Here is a 14,960-nt window from a genome sequence, read left to right on the forward strand (position 1 = left end):
CTCATTCTCAAAGTCCTCTCCTTGACTTCAGCTTTTGTTTGAAGAATAAAAACATGTACTTTAACTCTGCTGCACAAGGCACACACATACATTTTGACAAGATCCAGCTCTCCTAGTTACTGTGTTTTTCAGCCTGAAGCGCTTGAGGGGCAACATTCAATGAGCTTCACCCAATGCTGTCACATCTCTGCAGTGAAGGCAGTGCAGCAGCACGTCCAGCACCCCTGAAGGACCCGCAAGAGCAGGCAGCTGTGCCAATTCAGAGACACAGGCTGAATTAGCATTCCCAAAAACAAATTTCTACTTTGTAGTGGAAGAGGAAGCAATTTCAGGAAGGGAATCCAGGAGCAGCCCTAAACCAAAACCAACCCAGCTCAAGGCCAAAAGCCTTGGGAGAGAAACAACCTATTTACTCCAGGAAGATTGCTGTTATTGCTTCATCCTTTAACAGTTTGACCAAAACTACAATTTCTCTGCAAAGGAGCACAGCAGAGCTCCTGCATGAAGGAGGTAAACAAGAGACAAGGAGAGGCAAGACAGTACCTCCTCCCATACCATCACCTGAATAGGGCCCACCAGCAACACTTCACAACAGAGAAAACACCCTCTGAGAACCCAGTGCTTCCCCTCCTCTGGCAACACTCTAATCCAGCTGACACCACAGCACTTAAAAAGATACTCTGCAAATGAAGGGGTCAGGGATAAACATCTAACAAGCTAACAACATCTTTCTGCCCCCCAGGAGCCCCATGCCAGAGAGGCCAGTGCCAGCAGAGGGGTGCTGGAGGCTTCTCCCCAGTGCCATCGGACACTACACAAGCACAGCCAACCATCTCCATCCGTCTCCCCTCATTCTCCAACACCATCAATATTTGCTGCATTTCCTGAGCAGGACGTAAACAAGAAAAAAGACTGGGCTTTTGGCTAGAAGCATCCGGACTCCCTGAAGAAACAAAGCAAGCATTTTTCATAGCAAAATTACCAAAATACTCTACCATATCAAACGCCAGCAGCAGACCAGGCAGAACCAGCTCTGCATGTGCTGAGGCAGTCGGCCTGGACCCGCGGTCCCCGACTTCACTGCGAGTTCAGTGCAGTTGTCAGCAGGCAAGCTGACAATCAGGGAGAGACCCACTCTCGGGCGGGTGCGCGCTCGCAGCAGTAACCCGAGCTGACGATTTTGCTTCCTCCTCCCGTATTTGCGTGCGTGTCTCTCACAGCCTTCATCCTACAAATCTCATCGACCAAGGCTAAAATCCACGTCCACCACCAGTGAACGCCACTGGTGAGCACAGGGGAGCCCCACGGCGCGGCCACCGACCCGCAGCGGGTGCGATGACTGCGGCGAGACGCGGCTCTCCTGCGACTGCGATGCCTCTGTTGTGACATGGCTGCGATGTCACAACCGATCCGCGTCTGCTCCGCGCGCAGCGGGACGGAACCGCGCTGACAGGGACGAGTCCGTGGCCCGGCGCGGCGGGAGCGGCCCTTCCACCGCATCCCCTCCGCGCCCCGGCCCGGCGGGACCCGGCAGCGGGCAGCCCGCACCCCGGGGCCTGCAGCGAGCAAAGGGACCCGCTTCCCTCCGACCGCCAAGTTTAAAGACTTAATTATTGATATTCCCGAGCACCGCGGCCGAGATGCCAAAGGGGAACTGCGCCCTGCGGGCGGGCTCCGATACCCCGCACCCGGGGGGGGCCGCTTCCCCCTCCCTGGCCGGGAGGAGCCTCGGCTCAGCACCATGGGGAGCCCGCCCCGCCTCCGCCCCCGGCCCCGCACTCCCCGGGACCCGCCGCCGCTGCCGGGGGCGCCTGGCCCAGCGCTGCCGGCCCAGAGCCGGCGAGGCCCGGTCGGGGGCGAACGGCAAGGCCGGCGAGACGGGCCGCGGCCCCCCCGCGCTGCCGCGGCCCGGGGGGCGGGGGAGGGCGGCGCGGAGGGACCCGGGGGCACCGCCGCCCCTCCCCGCGGCCGGAGCCATGACAGGGCCGGCGGCCGCCCCGGCCCCCGCCCGCTCCGCGGCCCGCGCCACCGCCGCCGCGTTCATTCATAGCGCCGCCCTGGCGCGGCCCCACCGCCGCGCCGGCCCCGCCAGGCGGGCGAACCCAAAGTTCGGGGCAGAACTTACCCAAAATGGCTCCGCAGCCGCCCCAACACAAACAGCTTTTATTTGGTGAAGTTTAGCCCAGCGCCCAGCAAGGACACCCTAACCTCGCTCGGGCCCGCCCCCGCAGCGAGCCCATTGGCTGCCCAGAGCCGCGCGCCGTCGCCCATTGGTCGGCCGGCCCGTCAGCCGCGCGGCGCTCGCGCCAAGCTTGGCTGCAGCGCGCCCGCCGCTCGCTCCATTGTGCTCCTGTTTGCACCGATGAGAGCGCGGCGCTGATTGGCCGCGCCGCCGCCCCCACGCGCCGCCGCCCCGCCCGCGTGCTCCACGTCCGCCGAGCGTTGCCCGGATGTGAACGGGACCCGCGCCCCGCCCCGGGACCCGCCCGTGCCCCACGGCCACCGCCCCGCCCCGCCCGGCCCGGCCCGGCCCTGCTGTGCCGCTGCCTCTGCCCCGTCCCCGCAACGCGCTCCCTGCAGGCGCTGCCGCCCCGGCCCGCCGAAATCCTCGAGGTGCGAAGGCGCCCGCGGGATGAAGAATAGCGCGGGAGCGGCCTCGGAGGCCTCAGGGCCCGAAGGAGGGAATGGCGCTCCCCAGAGTGGGTTCCGAGAGATGGGCTGGGAGCAGGCTCAGGGCTTGGGCTGGGTGACCCACCTCTCCAGGGAGAAACTTGGCATGGAGCAACTGGCAAGGTTCGGTCCAGCACCAGTTAATGGTGAGCCAAGGCCGCCGACGTGGGTTTCCCATTGGAACTCCTCACAACCAGACTCCTTGGAATGCCTGTTCTGGTCGCACATTGTTGTGTGCAGTAGGCACAGCCCCTCCTTCACCTCAGCACCTGCAGCTGGACCAGCAGCACTCTCGTTTTGGTGCCCGCACTGCCGTGCCTGCCGTTCTGTGTGGGAAGATGGGACAGCTGGGGAAGAGGAGCAGGGCTGGCTCCATCCTCCCTGCTGATGCAGAGGTGCTGTGGCACCAAAAGAAACACTGCTGAAGATAATTAGCTCTGCTGAGACTCAGACTGATGAGCGCAGTACAGGGGAGTCCTCATGCAGCCATACTGCTTGCCGGGCCCCCTGGGAAGCTGGCACAGCCCTGTGCTGAAGCCCTGGACTGTTCAGCCCCAGCTGGCACTGATGTCTGCTGGTGTCTAGCTGGCATGTTCCCTTTGTGTTTCCTGGCTTTCCCCAGATGCTCTCCCCAGAGCTGTAGAGCTCTTCCACTGATCGTGGAGATCCACTGGGTAACGCCACTGGGCAGTGCTGGTGTCCTCTGCATGCACCTGTCACTGCACACTTGCAGATTAAACACAGCCAAGGGACGTGGCTCCATCACAAAACTACACCCACCCCATTCCTGGGCTCCTCCAAGTCCCCCACACAGGCCAGTATACTGTGCTCTTCCTGGTGAAGCAGGTCTTCCTTCTCCATAGCATTCCCACTCATCATTTCTTGCTTGCTTCAACCCACATCTCCACCCTCCATCCTTTCTCCTCCCTCAGTCTGGCTCCTTGCCCATGGATGGCACTGGTGGACACTCCTGAGATCTGACATGTTCAAAACCTTTCTGCTTATAGAGGGCCAGCACATGTGAAATATTCCTCTCCAGTGCCTTCCCCTTTCCCTAGTGCTGCCTGCTTCTTCTCTAGCCACCAGCCTTGCCTATCTGTGATGTGTTTATCCTGCACCAGGCAACCTTTGGCAAATCAACATCGTCCTGTGCTGTATCTTTGCTCTACCTCCAGAGCAGCACTTCAGCCTCAGAGTGAAGAATGCATGTTAATGTGGAATTAATTAGTACTTTATGACCAGGGAACCAAAACACCTTATTTGCTGATCAACCACTTTTTGCTCAGCTTCTCTCAAAAGGTTTGGCTCATTGCTGTACAAGTAAAATGGGCTGGCTGGAGGTCAGGGACCAATAAAGCAAGGCACAAACAAATTCCCTTGCCAGATTCACATGATAAATATAATTTGGAAAGACATTGTTACAGAATTGCAAAAGTTTTGATGGAATGGGACCGCAGGAGGTTATCCAAGGGGTTCCAGAGGTCCCTTCCAAGCACTGCATTGATGATCAGCGCAAGATGAGATCAGCCATGGCTCTGCCTGCCTGAGCCACAGCACCTTCCATGGCCAGACATCCCCCCACTCATCCAGTGGCCTCTGTCAAGGCTACACCATCCCAATATTCCCCCTTCACCTTTCAGGACTTCGTTGTTACTGCTCCTTGATGTGTCACCAGGCACCGCCAAGAAGGTTTTGAGTCCATCATCTCTGAAATTGCTTTATGGTACTTGTAGACTGCTGTTGGCTCAGGTCCTGCTACCTCTTCACCAGGAAAAAGCAGCCCTGCTCCTCCAGCTGTATTCAAGGGCCCCCTGTCCCCACCTTGGTAGTCCATCACTGATGTCTCTCTTGGCTTCTCCATTTTGTGGGTTCCAATACTGGACCAAAAAAAGAAAAATATGTATGATTTTATAACAGAAACTCATCTGCCACTTCAGTCTTAGTCCAGGCCATGTCTGTTTATTATTTACAGAGTGGGATTGCTGTGTTTTAGACAAGGTGATTTAGAGAACTCCTCTAGAGTCAGTAATTCATTGTGCTTGCAACCCCCACACAGGACTAAGGAGTGTGCCCAATCTGTGGCCTTTCCCACCTAATCCCCTCACAAGGCCAGCATGAGTTTTGTTACTTCAGCATCCTTTGATGCCAGCACTAGACTGTCCCTCAGTCTCTCTGGAATACAAGATTAAATCCTGAGTTTCACTGTTTCCAAATCCCCCTGGGCTCAGGTTGTAGCCCTTGTGAGTGCAGCTGAGCAGAGCTGGGGCCAGGCATTACCTGGAACACAGCATTGCTGCCAGCACCCATCATTGCAGACAGTCTTTGGGATAACTCTCTTCTGATTTGAAATAATAATAATAATAATAATAATAATAATAGTAGTAGTAGTAGTAGTAGTAGTAGTAGTAGTAGTAGTAGTAATAATGCACTTTATCATTTACAAATAGGGACTGTGGTAGTCTTCCCTGGGAAAACTCCTCTGGGCTCAGGATACTTCCATACCTCACTGCTCAGATGGAACTTGCCTCCTTCCAGGTTGTTCAGCCAGTCCTGCTCCAGCATGCACCCTTACCTGTATCCTTACCTGCATCCCTACCTGCATCCTTACCTGCAGTGTGCTGTGTGGACACCACTGCCCACTACATGCACAAAGCATCCTCTGTGGCCCTGATTTACAGGTTTCCCCCACCCTGAAAGAGAACTCGTTACTGTTATGTACTTCTCTAGAAACCAATGTTACCTGGAATCAGGAAAAGCAAAATGCAAACCAAGGTGGTTACTGCCAGCCTCAGCCATCCCCGGGCGGGTGGTTGTGGCCTGTGTCACATTCTCTGTGTCACTGGTGCAGTGACTCTGCTCTTGCAGCCCCTGTGTGCAGCTCTGTGAGGAGCAGCAAGAGATGAGCTGCCACCAGGGGCAGGGGACCTCAAATGTCACGTGCCACTCACAAATGTCACTGATTTTTTCAAGCTCAGATTTTGGAGTAGAAGGTGCATTCTCCCCCCAGGAGCGCGGGGCTGAGGGGCAGCACAGCTCTGTGCCTGCAGACAGTGCCAAAGGCGCTGCAGGGCCTGGCCACGAGCCCCAGAGGCTTCCAGTCCCTGCCTGAGATGCAGCAGCAGTGTGCATTGCCCGGGAAACCTCGGGGCTGCAGCATTCTGGCCAGGCAGGTGCATGTGCCCAGCTGGCACTCGCAGGTCTGGGCAGCCCTCAGGCATCCACAAGCACAGTGCTGGGTGTGCCATCACAGGGACGGGCCCTGGCAGCTGCAGGGACAGCTTTGGCAGCAGAAAGGACAGAGTCCCTCGAGGCTGAAGAAATGCCAAGCGTTTCCAGGCTAGTCTCATTCCCTTACAGAGAGGGATGCTCCAGAGATGCCTGCATCTCTGCCAGGGCAGACTGGGTTTCTACAAGGGCAGGCAGAATGGGTGGTGTCCCCCTCTGACTGATCTCCCACCCTGTGACACAAACCCAGGGAGATAAAGGTTTCTCTGGTGGCAGCAGCTCTCTCTTGGGATCAGGACAGGTTTTGGAAGCTGGCTGAAGAGGCAGTTAAAGCAGCAGCTAACTGCTGTTAGTCATAGGCGCCTTGTGGTAGAGGGGTGCAGGGTTTTTCCAACTCAGTAAATTAGTCTCAGCTGCTGATGTAGCAACCCCTGGCTTGTTGGGGCCTTCCATATGTTTGCACATTTCAGAGCATCCTTCACTTACCCAGTTCTGGGGAGGCTGGTGAGTATCCAATGATTACCCGTGGTCTCCTACAAGCCAGTAGCTTTGTTGGAGCTCTGGAGCTTTTACATAAAGAATAGTCTTGCCAGGCTGGGCCATTTGTCCCAGCATAAGGATCCCTCAGCCCCTTTCTACTGGGCATCTTCCCATGCCAATGAATGGCCACACAGCACCAGGTCCAGGTTGGAAGGGAATCTTGACTCTCATTGCCACCAAGGTGCTCTCTCTGACATCCATTCTGGTTTTCCAATGAAGGTCAGAAGTAACTAAGGACCAGGAGCTCCAGTTCTCCCATCCATCTTTGATGATCCATTTGTAAAGCAAGGCAGAAGGGTATATTTGTCCAGAAGCTGCCTGCAGACTTTACAGTGGACACACAAGATAGTTTCTGAATGGACCATAAATGAGATATGTTAAGATGTACACCAGCACATCACACAGTGCTGGTTTTACTGTATGCTGGTTTTACTGTATGATTGTTTATGCTGATAAAAACATGGGCAAAACCACTGGAGTTACTGTGCTGGAGCCATCAGCATGAACAGACCATGTCCTGGCCATAGCACAACATCACAGCCAGCCCCAGCATGCTGCACCTGGCAGTCAGGTCAGCTCAAGCACCCTCGAGCACACTCTTCCCATACACAGCCCAGGCACAATCAGAAAGTTCCAATCTGTCGCTTCAGACTGGAGTTTGTGTGTGACAGGGCTGTTGGGCTGTTGGCCTCTGCTCATCAGCTGCCTCCATGTGGGCCAGGGGGTTTGTGCACACAGCCCAGTACAGGAGTCCTGTGTCTGGGAACAGACATAGTGCAGAACCACTTCAGGGTCTGGAGATGCTCGTGGTCTCTGGCCTGGGGTTCAAAGGGAGGGATGAGGAGTAATTACCAGTCACATAAAATCATGTCCTTTAGAGCAAAACCTAATGTATCTGGCTCTCTGCTCAAACAACCCCCATTAAGGTGATTCAAGAATATCACAAAAATCATTTGATTTGGGAAAGATTTGCTCTGCTTGAAGCAAAGGTCAATTCCTTTGGAAAATGCTTTGGCTAAACCCACCCCTGCCTGCATCAACCATCTCACACCCTTGAAGGGGATATTTTCTAAAGTTGGGCATCCATGGGACCATGGCCCAGTGCCAGACACAGGGAGAACAACTTGTGACCCAGCACCCAGCAAGGCTTGACCATGGCTCTGCAGACAGGCTTCACAAAGATTTACCAGCCCTTGTTGCTCATACTGCTGCATCCCAAGAGCAGATGCACCCCTGCTGCTTGTGCTGGTTGCCCTCCCTGTGCACAAGCCCCTTGGCTGTTGTCACAGTGGAGGATGCAGGGCCATTTCAGAGCTGGGAGCCAGAAAATGGAGATGGGGGCTGTAGTCACACCAGCAGCGAAAGCATCAGTTATATCTGCAAAGGGCTTTTGGGAGGATTTGCTTGGGAGCACTTGATAGTGGGCAGTGACCCCCAAGCTGCCTGGTCAAGGGGGACATGTAGGTGCAGCCACCAGGTCCGGCTGGGTGCCAGCTCAGCCCCTGCCACACTGCAAAGCAGGTAAGAAGCAAAGCTCAACAGCCAAATGCCTGTGGTGATGCAACCTAGAGGATGGAGCTGCCCTTGCAGCCCTTTTCCATCAGCTTCAGCCACGGTTCCAGCCAGATCCAACACAGCAGGAAGGAGAGGCAGTTCCTCTGATGCTGCAGCGCTTCTCCCCTTCTCTGCTGTTGGAGCACACCTATGCCCCAGTGAAACACAGAGCCTGCCGGCAGCTGGAGGGGAGGGATCAGATTTTAAAGCTGCGGTGAAGCCCGTGAGCAGCCATGAGTAATTAACCATGTCATCAAGACAGAATTCAACATGTTCCAGACTGGTGTGGAATTATGGAAAAGTGAGGTCCAGTGTGAGATCTGAAGAGCACTCCAAACCCAGGTGAGATGCTTGGACACATTTGGGGCACCACAGGACTCCCCAGCTCCAGAGCTGTCATGGCCTGATCCTTGTGAAAACTTTGTGTGTCAGGTGTCCTTCAGTGGAGCCAACAGCAAGGAACTGCTCCATGGGCAGCTGAAGGGGTGACCAAACTGTGCAGAGGATTGGAGGTGCTCCAGCCCAGATGCCTCTTGGCCCTGGTTGTGCTTGTTGCCTGTGGGGTTATCCTGCCTGTGTTCCCTCTGCCCAGCTGTGGCAGAAGCAGCCAACCTCCAGGAGACCCCGGTGTTCCCTTGGCCTTGGTCTAGGGAGTTGGCAAGGCAGGCTGCAAGGTAGGCTGGAAACTCCTCGTTCAAGGATAGAGGTTTCTGTGGATGTGGTTATTTGAGGAAATTCCCTTGTCCTCAAGAGCTTCTATCAGATAAATTATCTGATGGTTGTTGTAAATTTTCCTGTGGGATTATTAAGTGGTCTCCTGGGCTTTGTTGCTGCAGATAATTGATGTCAGGGAAGGTGGGGTGCTGTGCACAGGGCTGTCACTCACCCTGTCCCTGTGTGAGCTCTGTGCTTTGTCGGTGCTGCAAACCTGGGCTCTGTCAACCACTGCGTCCTGCTCACAGCATGGGTTTAAGATTGTGATGGCTCACACAGAGAGGGCTTGTGAGCCTCCTTCCCCACAGGGCTGTCCCCAGAACACAGTATCACAGCCCACCTTATCCTGCAGGCAAGTATAGAGCAAAAAATACACATAAAACTTTAAATCTATGAAGAATTTATACCTAATGTGCTACTGCTTCTCTTCTGCAGCTGCAGTCCTGGACTGAGGAAGAGGGCTGGGCAGGCAGCTGTGGTGTTGTGCATCCTCCTGCCCTGTGCTGTACCAGCCCTGTGGACCCCACATGGACCTACCAAGGCCAGCTGTGGTGGCAAAAGCTATCACCTTCATCTGGAATGACCTAATCCCAGGGGCACCTTGTGCACAGCAGCTTTACCTGGGTGGAAGAAGATCCACCACCAGCAGTTTCCCAGTGACATCCCCGGGACTTAACTTTTTGTTTGAGTTTTGTGGCCATTATTATTTTGGAGCTGCCAGCTCAGAGGTGCTTCTGAGCACTCCTCCAGTTAGTGAGAGTGAAGGGTGCTTAACATGCTGCTTTTCATTAGCCAGGTCCCTGAGCATCCATCATCATCATCCGTCTGCGTGAGCTCTGCTCATCCAGTGTGTGCAACTAAAGCACAGCCATCAGCCATCACTGCCCCTGGACTGAGACAACAGAAATTGTTTCACAAATTCAAATTACACAGCCCTTGTCTCTATAAACACTGTTTCTCACCTGGCACATTTTCCTCTTACTGTCCCCAATGGATTTTGTTTCCAGACAGGTTTCCTCACCAGGCTCCTCTTTCCCCAGGTTCCCATTGAGCACCCAGTATGGCAGGAGGTTTGCTGCCCACGTGAGCTTCATCTGCTTTGTTTTACCCCAACATTTCATTCCTATGACTTTTCTATCTGTCAGTTCCTGGGGGAGGCTGGTTTGATATCCCCAGCACCAACCTCTGTGGCTCTGTGGGATGGTGACAATGCTGCTGCCATGGCCCATACAAACTGATGTAACCATTTAGGTCTCTTGTCCAGTTCTACCTTTGCTTCTTCGCAGGCCATAAAGACAGCCAGGCCCCTGCTGTAAGCGTTTTCCATATGCTTGTGCCCAGAAATGGTTAAATCCTGGAAACAAGGGAGCCTTTGGGACCAGCTAATGCTAATACCAGGTAATACCATGCTGTTGGGGACCTGGCTCTCTCAGAAACCTCAGCAATGGAGTCTCCTTCTTATGACTGATTATTCCCACTGCCTATCTTGATTTTCCCTGTCATAATCTAAGCCTGATTCTATTTGTGTTATCTGGCATGGGCAGATTCCTTGTTGCAGGAATAATTTACATTCCAACAGACTGCTGCTGCAGCCCCCTTCACTCCCTCCTACCAATTAAACAAGCCCACATTTGCTATGTTTTCTTGCAGTCATGTTTTCCAGGTCTCTGACATCCTTATCTGGATCCTCTCCAAGCAGCCCAAAGGGCAATGTCCACACATAGCTGTCTTGTCCAGCCCCTGCTTCCAGCTGCTGTGGAGAAGGGCAGAGCTGCCTCCAGCAGCCCCACAGCCCTTTCACAGTCACACATCCCAGTATTGTGCTTGTCCCTTTTTTTGCTGTTAGCCCCCTGCTCTGCAGTAATTAATTAGCATGTCAGTCCCTCCTCCAGAAACTGCTTCTTACAAGTGGGTAATTTCTTTGTTTGTACGATGTGCTGGCTGTGCTGGGATGCTGCTGGTATGGGGCTGTGCTCCATCATGTCCTGCTCCCCAAGCCTGTTTATCTAATTTCTCAGTGAGATGGTGTGTAGGGAGAATTTGGGGTTAGGAATCTGCCTTCCAACATAATCTCCACACTTCCTATCTTCCTACTGTGCCTGCAGTTGTGTATCTCATGATCTCACTTGCAGACAGCCGCAGCCTGGAGCCTGAGCTGGGACCAGCACTCATTTCACACCAGGGTTAGGCTGGTTATGATCTGCTGCTTGCTGCTGAGATGTTTGTATGGACCTGTGTCAAAGTCTTTTGAACATCAAGCATATACACTGTGTTTTGTGTTTTCGTCAGAGGAGAGAACCAGACCAGGTCTGCCACAATTTCCCCTGAGAAGCTGGAGCTGGCAATTGCTCCCCAGTGTGCTGGCCTGCAGGATTCCAGGCTGCTTTGCTGCTTATCCTTGTGTTTCCCAGAGGTCCAGAGCAGCACTGAGCACTCAGGTTTCTTCTCTTTTTAAAAAGTCATACACGCTTCTGCTGTCCCAGCTGCCCAATTTTGCCCTCCTGTTCCCAGCTTTCCTGCTGTCTGCTGTGCCTCTATCCACATAGGGCTGCCAGACCTGGCCTGCCTGCTCTGCTCTGTCTCTCCAGGCTCCCCAGCCCTGTTCCTGGCAGGATTGTTGCCTCTCACTGGTGCTGACTGCATACCCTGGCTAGTTCAGGCTGAAGCACTGAGGCTGTGAATGCTCTTGGCATCACAGTATACATCATTCCCCTTTCCACCCCAGAGCATCAGCCCTGGCTTTGCCTGTCCCCTTCCTCTCCATGTGCTCTCACTGCCTTGCCTGCTGAGTCCTTTCTCTTTTCCTTTTGGCCTTCTTGATCTTGCAATCTGAGTGGATGCATTTACTCTGAAAGCTGCCTGCCTGCTTCCCAGTTGCTCTTCAGCTGGGCTGGTGAGCTGTGAACAGCACACATGGCCAGTATTGGGGAGGGTGGGGGTGGAGATGCCTGAGGTGCAGGGAGGGGCAGGATCAGGGAAATTGCTCTGAGGACAAGGTTTTCCCCATGAGGGTGGCTAGACCCTGGCCCTGGACTCACAGCTCTGGGCTGTCCAGATGTGGAGCTATTTCAACCATACCTGAACAAGTCCCGAGCATCCTGCTCCCATACCCCAGAGGTTCCTATTCCCAGTCCCAAGCTCTAGCCCTTTCACCTCTGCAAGGCAAGGAGTTCTTTCATGTCTGGGTGGCATTCATCCCGTTGTTTTTCCCCCACAATCCACTTCCACACCATAGGGTTATAAGCAAAGCTATAGCCTTTCTCTTCTACTGGCCTTTTCTCAAAGAAAAAAACCAGTTTTAACGCCTTGGAATTGTTCTCTGGGCAATTTGTCCCTGCTGTCCTGGCACTGCACCAGCTGCTTTGGTAGGGACATTCTCCATCATCCTGATGTCCTGGGTTTTGGGTGAGCCTGGCAATTGCTCATGGAAAGCCCCTCAGCTTGGCAGGATGGCATCCAAGTTCCCATTGGATTGCAAGCCACATGTATCCAGCCTTCCTATACAAAACAATACATTTCCCCTTAATCCCCTGCCTGTCTTTCCAGAGCAAGCTTCATCCTTCTATATTAATATTCCAGTCATGAGCCTGAGCCCACCAAGCCTTTGTTATGCCAATTAAATAATAATCATGATTGCACATTTAGACTTCCAGCTCCTTTTGTTTATCCCTCTGCAGGACCCAGACAGGGTGGGCATGCAGAAGGCTGACCCTTGTTCTCCTCTGTGCCCAAGGGCTGTTCTGGGCATGTCACATCCCTCACAGGTGGCTTCTGCAGGCTGCAGGTGTGCATCTTCACACTTCTCCATGTGCTAGGGCAGCCAGTGGTGATGGGGCTGGCCAGGCTGGCACCCCTTCCCCTTCCACCCAGGTGCCAGGAGGTGAGTGAGGATGGCCAGGGAGGAAACAGGGCAAGCGGGAGCAGTGAGTAGCCAAGCTGGGCTCTGAACAGCATCTGTCTCCCGGCAGCAGCCCCAGAGCTGCTGGAGGCAGCTTTGGGCAGGGGTGCCACTGGCTGGGAATGGTCTGCACTGCAGGCATCAAGGCAAGGGGCTGGTGGGAGGGACGGCACTCCCAGACCCCTCTGTGCCGGCTGCAGAGTCCATGGTGGTGCAAGAAAGGGATCCATGTGTCCATGGGGATGTGAGTTCAGCAGCAGAGCACCCGAGGCAGGAAAAGCCATGTTTGAGGTATTCCAGCTACAAGGCTCTGCTTGGACATTGTCAGTATCTGGTGTAAATCCAAGTTCTAGGCATACTTCCCAAGGGTGTGAACCCTCTCCTGGAGCTTTGTGCTTTGTCATCAATACTGGATGGAAAAACAAGCCCACTCAGCGCTGCCTGGAGCAGCCTCAACCAGCAGGATGCTCCCTGCCCACACCACTCCAGTGCATGCCGTGGATTTAAGGCACAGCCTTGCTCAGAGGTGCCAAGTCCTTGTTTCCTGGAGGCAAACCAACTCACAGCAGAGCCCAGGGAAATCAATAGTGCTAAGGAAAATGAGCTCATTAAACAGCCATCAGCTCAATATGAGGATCCTCCTGTCTTCCTGCTGCATCCATACAGCTGCTGCCTGGATCTGGCCAGACCCAAGCCCAGCTGCCAGGCTGGCAGCAGGAAGAGATGTGATTGTTGGGCTACCCAGTATTCCCAGCTTTTGTGTGGGCACTGGACTTCCCTGGCCTGGCAGGGGGAGTGGGGCAGGTTTTGGGAGCTGTTCATCTGCAGCAGCCCAGGGCAAGGGTCAGGGCCGGGCACTGGGCACAAGGTTTGCCACTGGCCCTGCCAGACCCCCAGGCAAAAGCAGCATCTTCCCACCAGAGGGGCCCCAGGCTGCCAATGCCCCCTCTTTGACCAGCACCTTGAGAAGAAGCACAAAGCTTTTGGGACACACTGGCCCTCCAGGGGAAGAACACAGTTTCCCTGAGCATCACCCCAGCCAGGCCGTTTCCACAGCTTTCCAGGGATGTTGCAGTGTGAGCTCATTTCCTGTTTTAGACTTCCCAGTCCCTTCCCAGGTGTGGCAATACCTCTCCCTTCCCCCTCCCCCTCGCCCCTTGCTGGGTTGTCAGTCAATCCTTAACATTCCAGCAAGGCCATCGTGTGGTTGGCCAAGTTTGAAAGATGCCCCTCAGGCCTGGGGTCATTGGCATAGCCAAGTGTTGTTTATCCCCTGAGACCCTCCTCTTCCCACCTGGTTGGTGCTCACCTGTCCCTTCCCCTCCCCGTGTCCCTGGGCCTAAAATGAGCTGGGACCATGTGGTCAGCATTCTGTTGGAGCTGTCACCAAGATTCAGACATCTGTGACCCTGGAATAAACTCTGGATTAAACCCTCTGCAGAATCCGTCTTCTTTTCCTCTTCACCATCACCTGAAGCCTTTCCACCAGAGGTAAACTGAGTTTCTAACCTTGCCCAGACTTGTTCCAGTCCTAGCTTCAACATCCAGCCAGCCAAAGGTGTCCCTGAGGTGAGACTTTGGCCCAGCAAGGGTCAGACGAGCCCAGGCACGTTCCACCTGGTAATATTGGGATCATATTCCAATACAGGGAGTTCTTTTTTTCCCAGGGGATGTGAGCTAGCAGGGGTGGGAGGAGGGAGCTGGGAGGAGTGGGTGGCTTGACCAGAGAGGACCAGGAGCACCCAGGGCTGCAGGAGCAGAGGCAGAACAAGGTTCTTTGCTCTGCAGTGAGGGGATAAGGGACGAGGGGCAGACACTGGGACAAACAAAGCCCAGGCTGGGGCTGGCAGATTCCAGCGTCCCATCAGTCATCCTGCCATGCTCCAAGCAAGGGTCCCCACAGAAGATGAATAGAGAAGGAAACAAAGGAATTTTTTAAGGTCTGTGCTGGACCTGAATGCTGTGGGATAGGGAAGTTTCCTTTTGATAGCAAAACCCAGTTTTATTTTCCTTGACACAATGAAACAACTTCCTACCTTTGGATATATTACAGCAATACTTCGGGAACTAAAAACAATCCATTCCTTACAATTTTGTTACAAACCCTGCTGAACCAGCACAATTATTTCATGGGAATTAATGTTACTGACTATTTCCAGTCCCCTGTGGGGGCAGAGGGGTGGGTCCCAAACAGACTCCCTGGAACAGCCCCCCAAGGCTTCCTGGCACTGTGCAGCCCTGGCAGGTGTGATGTGGCCCTGGGGCATCAGCTGTGTGTCACTTACGGGGAAACTGAGTCAGGAAGCATCCAGGTGTCACTAAATTTTGTATCCACCACATCAAGGGCTGCTGCTGCTGT

At 54.3% G+C, this 14,960-nt stretch overlaps 1 protein-coding gene across 6 annotated transcripts in view; it reads right to left on the bottom strand.

Annotated features, from left to right (window-relative positions):
- CHD6 (chromodomain helicase DNA binding protein 6) overlaps window positions 1-2,252 on the bottom strand; it is a 101,295-nt gene extending 99,043 nt beyond the window's left edge. For all 6 annotated transcript variants that reach the window (XM_054274839.1, XM_054274842.1, XM_054274838.1 and 3 more), the window contains exon 1: window positions 2,126-2,252. The gene's annotated coding sequence lies outside the window, so the exon portion shown is untranslated. The remainder of the gene's footprint in view (window positions 1-2,125) is intronic.
- Window positions 2,253-14,960: the final 12,708 nt, after the last annotated feature.

The sequence above is a fragment of the Melozone crissalis genome, unplaced genomic scaffold (genome assembly GCF_028551555.1).
Source record: "Melozone crissalis strain CALT ecotype California unplaced genomic scaffold, PUWL_Pcris_2 ptg000017l_1, whole genome shotgun sequence".
Lineage (NCBI taxonomy): Eukaryota > Metazoa > Chordata > Aves > Passeriformes > Passerellidae > Melozone > Melozone crissalis.